We start from the raw sequence: 6000 nt of genomic DNA on the forward strand, positions 1-6000 counted from the left end.
TTGTTTATCTTGATGAAAGTTAGGCGGTCTGCACTTTCAAGGGACAGCTGGATGAGCTTATCAGCCAGGACATCACCAGCAGTGCTGAAGACACATTCTGAGAGAAAGCTGGCTGCCAGGCATGATAAAACCTTCAAGGCGTGACAGGTGAGCTCAGGCCACTCTTCCATTTTTGAAGACCAAGATGTAAAAGGGTCCAAACCCTCCCTGATGGTATTGATATTGAGCTTGAGATACTCCTGCACCATCCTCTCCAGTGGTTCACTATGTATCAGACTTGTGCTGGTCTAAAAAATGTGTGAAAGAACTCACAGAAATTGCTTCTGCCACTTACACTGCTGCTGCTGTTTTGCATTGGCAAGTTGATGTTCCTGGGATTGGAAGTCTAGAACTGTGATGCACACTGTGTGCCTCACTGCTGTATTGGGAAAAATATCACAATGGTTTTTTGATGGCTGGGTAACACTGCTGCTTGCTTCCTCCACCCCCTCCCGCCAACCACTGACAACAGAGAGGGGATCATTATCCTCTTCATCTCCTGAATGTTGCTCACCCATCTCCTCTTCCTCCTCATCCTCCTGCATTTTTTCCTCAGCTCCTGTGTGATGCCTCTTCTCAAAAAGCCCTTTTGTTTACCCTGGGAGATGGGGGACTCGGAGTCCGGTCCTGTGATGGAGAGATGGGGTGCAGCCGTGGCCCGGACCCGACCCGTGCTCAGGGCCGTCACATTCAAAAAAGGATGGTGTGGGCTTGTCCGGGTTGAGTGGCTGATTTACGACTACGCCACCTGTGGCACCTGGTGAAGGCCACCAGCGCCGCTGCAGTCCGTTGAGGCATGGTGGTATGGCGGCCATAGTTATTACTACTCCCCACAGGCGAAGCAAGGCCTCAGAGCAGAGGGACAGGATGGAAGGGGTAGTAGTAGAGGAGAACGGATGCCGCGTCGGGCGGTGTGGCGCAGAATAAACAGTCCGGAGGCCATAGGGGTGAACTTCCAAGGCTTTACTCACTTTAGAGTTGGCAGAAGGAAGGCGACTCCCTGCTCCCCGCGGAGTCCTGCGGTCACCAGGGACGGGGTCCGGCAACCTCCAAGTAAGTCCAGCGTTCAATCGGGACCCTACACCAGAGTGTTCCTGAACTACAGACCGAATCCTTTCCTGTCCGTGTGTGTGCGAATAGGCCGGGTCTCCCTCTGAGCTCCACTCAGAACAAGGGCACGGGTGGCAGCTCCGCTCCGTCGGATACCCGGTGGGAGTAGCAAGGTCGGGTGTCGGGGGCCTGTACCCCTCTTGCAGCCGGACTCCCTCTGAATATATCAGGTGGTGAGGACAGGTGGCGTACACCGCTCCGTCTGCATCCTCCCCGGGATCCATTTGCTATGGAGCCACACTCTTAAGCTCCGGGCCTTCTTGGTTCTGGTCCTTGACCGGGTTGAGACATTCCTTGTCTACAACCTACCCCTCGTCCCAAGGCCGGGGCACGAGGGCTGTGTCTCCATACGATGCGGGCCCACACAGGATCGGCGTTGGGGTGGGAGATCACAGTACACTCAGCAATTGACAGCAAAAAGACAGTCAAAGAACTAAACTACAAGGACCAAAAACCAAGATGGCTTTTCATTACATATGAAATTTAAAGTGTAACTAACTTGTAAGTCCTCCACCCTCACCTACTAACTGGTTCCCCTAACTCTTGGTTCCCCAGCCTCCCTGTAACCAGGGGAGCAGTACCTAGTGCATTCTAGCCCCCTCTGGTGGAGAAATGTGGTGCTGGATGCAAAGCTTGGGTCACGACTATCACACTGTTCTTACCTCAGAGGAGGAACACTACACTCCATTAAAAAAGTGCAGCATCCCTGTGGCGGTCGAACCCTCAGGGGCACCACGTTCCCCCCTGGTAAAAGACAGCACATCCGCGGGCTGCAAAAGATTAACACCCAGGAAATTTTCTTTTTAATATAAACATGAACTATCTTCCCTTTATGGGAGGCACATCTTCTTAAACATTGCAAAACAGGTTATACAGTACAAAATTACAAAAATATAAAAGTATAAATTTATAAAAGTGCTGGTATTTTCCGGAGACATTTTGGTGCAAACAGACGTGTCAAGGTGCAAAGACGCAGAGTCAGTTCAGAAGTGCGAGGGACCTACCCCAAACCCTCAATGTGGGCCCTGGGGTGGCTGCAGGACATGAAGATCCAGAGTTGGACCTCCCAGAGAGCCACCCTGACAGGTTTTCTTTCTGAGGTCTTGAGGTAGAAATGTCCGCGGTTTTGTATAAAACCAATATGGAGCACCTAAAAGGATGCAAACTATATACAAGGTAAAGAGTCTGTCTGCTACCAGTCCTCAGGGACACATGTCTCAAGAAACTGGGGATATAAGAAAACTAAAACTTAAATGTCAACATTTCAACTTTTAAACAAACTGCAATAGCCGGGGCTGCTTAAACCTCGGGCTCCCTCCTGGGAAAAGGCTCGTTCCTCCCGACGGAGGCTAACCGGTCCCCTGAGGCTGAGCGCGAGGGGGCGTCGCTCCCAGACACTTTGTGTACATCCAGAGCGTACCACCCCCGCACCCCCTGGTGGCGAGAAAAGGTCACTGTATCGCCCGGGAAGAGGTTCCGACCAGGGTGTCCCTTCTTCAAACGCGGCTCGACGTCCCGCCGGCTGACAAAGACATCGTCCTGGTACTGGGAACTTCTAATGAACCCCCACCCCGCCTCATGGTGGAAGCGGACGACCTGCCCTTCCACTCGGGGACTGAGATGGGTGGCCTCTTCCTGACGAGCCCGGGATTTCGCAGGTTTGGCCCATACCTCGAGGCGCTCGCAGCGGAGCCCCCGTTGACGTTGCTCCCAAGTGAGCTGGAAGATTTGGTCACTGCACCACTGGCTCCTCCTGTGCGCTTCAGCCTGGGACTCCCGGGGGAAGCCCATCAGGCCCCCCCCCCCCGGTTGTCCCAGGCCCACTCCTCAGCCTCCGGCCAGGTTACTGCTGGTGCGGGTAACGGCGTCATCACGGGATGCTGCGGGTCCTCTGGAAGCGCGGACCAATCCGGGTTTGAGCCGGTGGAAACCTCTGCAGCTTCAGGCACTTTGGGTTCGGGATTAGGGCAGCATCGCAGGTCCCCAAGTATAGCTGCCGCTTGCAGCTCCAGAGCCAATACCTTCTCCCTGGTGGCTGCGTGGGGTATTAGATATTCGGCCATGAGGTCCAGGAACGTTACGGTAGGCTCTGCAGCCGGGGTAGGGGTAGCACACTCACCCGCCGCTGGGCCGCTCACGACCTCTGTCACCGCGTCTCCTTGTCCTGGGACTTCAACTCCTTGACGGCTGGCCCGGACACGTAGCAACATCTCTTCCCGCCACGCAGCCATCGCCGCCTCCTGGGCCTCTCTCTGTCTCCGCAAGAGACGCGGGGCTTCCTGCCGGAGAAATTCAAAATCTCCCGATGTGAGAACACTGCTGCCTCGCTCCCTGCCGGGTGAAAGGCCTGAACTGGGTTCAGAAGGTGCGTTGGTTTGCTCTCCAGAAGCGTCCATGTGTGCCTCTGATGATTGCCAACCTTCGACTGCAATGGCCGCACCTTGTTGCTTTTCTTCTTCCTCCTCTTTCGGGGCGGTTCCTGGGCGGCATGCTGACAAGCCCGCCTTCGTTCAGCCCATCCAGTTTGACGGGCATTATCCCACGGACAGTCTCTGATGGAAGGTGCAGTCCACATTTTTGGCGCCAAGCGGGAGCCCAGCCCACGATGGGAGGTGTTCAAAGACAGTCTTTTCACAGCATTATGGCGCCTGTTCTTCTAGGGCGGGCACCATTTTAGGTGTAAAACAACAGTTCAAGGTGTAAGGAACACAGTATCCGGTAGCAATGGGTACTTCCTTCCTTTGCTGCGGGCACGGTATCCTGCCGACTACGCCAGGTTGTGACGCCTCTTCTCGAAAAGCCCTTTTGTTTACCCTGGGAGATGGGGGACTCGGAGTCGGGTCCTGTGATGGAGAGATGGGGTGCAGCCATGGCCCGAACTTGACCCGTGCTCAGGGCCGTCACATTAAAAAAGGATGGTGTGGGCTTGTCCGGGCTGAGTGGCTGATTTACGACTACGCCACCTGTGGCACCTGGTGAAGGCCACCAGCGACGCTGCAGTCCGCTGAGGCATGGTGGTATGGCGGCCATAGTTATTACTACTCCCCACAGGCGGAGCAAGGCCTTATGGCAGAGGGACAGGATGGAGGGGGTAGTAGTAGAGGAGAACGGATGCCGCGTTGCGCAGTGTGGCGCAGAATAAACAGTCCAGAGGCCATAGTGGTGAACTTCCAAGGCTTTACTCACTTTAGAGTTGGCAGAAGGAAGGCGTCTCCCTGCTCCCCGCGGAGTCCTGCGGTCACCAGGGATGGGGGTCAGACAACCTCCGAGTAAGTCCAGCGTTCAATCGAGACCCTACACCAGAGTGTTCCTGAACTACAGACCGAATCCTTTCCTGTCCGTGTGTGTGCGAATAGGCTCTCAGAACAAGGGCACGGGTGGCAGCTCCGCTCCGTCCGATACCCGGTGGGATCCTCAGGGCTTACTGGGCTTTCCCGACCAGGACATGGAGTAACAAGGTCGGGTGTCAGGGGCCGGTACCCCTCTTTCAGCCGGACTCCCTCTGATTATATCAGGTGGTGAGGACAGGTGGCGTACACCGCTCCGCCTGCATCCTCCCCGGGATCCATTTGCTATGGAGCCACACTCTTAAGCTCCGGGCCTTCTTGGTCCTGGTCCTTTACCGGGTCGAGACATTCCTTGTCTACAACCTACCCCTCGTCCCACGGCCGGGGCATGAGGGCTGTGTCTCCATCCGATGCGGGCCCACACAGGATCCACGTTGGGGTGGGAGATCACAGTACACTTAGCATTTGACAGCATAAAGATAGTCAAAGAGCGATTGAAGACACTCAAAGAACTAAACTACAAGGACCAAAAACCAAGATGGCTTTTTATTAAATATGAAATTTAAAGTGTAACTAACTTGTAAGTCCTCCACCCTCACCCACTAACTGGTTCCCCTAACTCTTGGGTCCCCAGTCTCCCTTTAACCAGGGGAGCAGCACCTAGTGCATTCTAGCCCCCTCTGGTGGAGAAATGTGGTGCTGAATGCAAAGGTTGGGTCACGACTATCACACTGTTCTTACCTCAGAGGAGGAACACTACACTCCATTAAAGAAGTGCAGCATCCCTGTGGCGGTCGAACCCTCAGGGGCCACACCTGCACCTCCACTAACAGTTTGTCTGGTACCAGGAGCCCCCCTCGATCGATGTAATCTACCCTCCCTTAGCATCCGCCTATGTGACAACAGTCTGGAACTTAGAGATATTGTTGTCCCTTCCGTACCCTCCTCTGCTTCCTCCTCTTCCTCTGGAACCACCACCTCCTACTGCAGACTATTCAAAGTGTGTTCCAGCATGTAGATGACCAGAATAGTGATGCTGATGACGGCACCGTCAGCGCTAACCATATTAGCAGCCATTTCGAAACTGTGCAGAAGGGTGCAGAGGTCCTTAATCTGTGCCCACTCCGCAAGTGTGATTTGCACCACATTCATACTGCATTGGCCCAGGCTATACGACATAAGATACTGCATCAGGGCTCGTTGCTGCTGCCAGTGTCGCTGCAACATGTGCAGAGTGGAATTCCTCAGTGTCGGCACATCGCATATCAACCGGTCAGCCAGTATGGCAAAATACGTTTGTATTGATAGAAATCGATAACCCGCGAGCGCAAACGGCAAAAGTGAGCACACAGCAACCGTTGTTTCTGCAGCAGTGCATCAAGGCCAGGATAGAGGTGGAGAAATTTCTGTACCACAAGGTTGAGGATGTGAGCCATGCAATGCACATGTGTGAAGTTCCCCCTGCGTAGGGACGCCAACAGGTTCTCACCATTATCGCACATGACCTTCCGTGGCTCCAGGTTCAGTGGAGATAGCCAGTGCTAAAACTCTGCCTGGATAGCTG

This window comes from Phyllobates terribilis, unplaced genomic scaffold (genome assembly GCF_046119375.1).
Source record: "Phyllobates terribilis strain yellow unplaced genomic scaffold, ASM4611937v1 Scaffold_3__8_contigs__length_932513732, whole genome shotgun sequence".
Classification (NCBI taxonomy): domain Eukaryota; kingdom Metazoa; phylum Chordata; class Amphibia; order Anura; family Dendrobatidae; genus Phyllobates; species Phyllobates terribilis.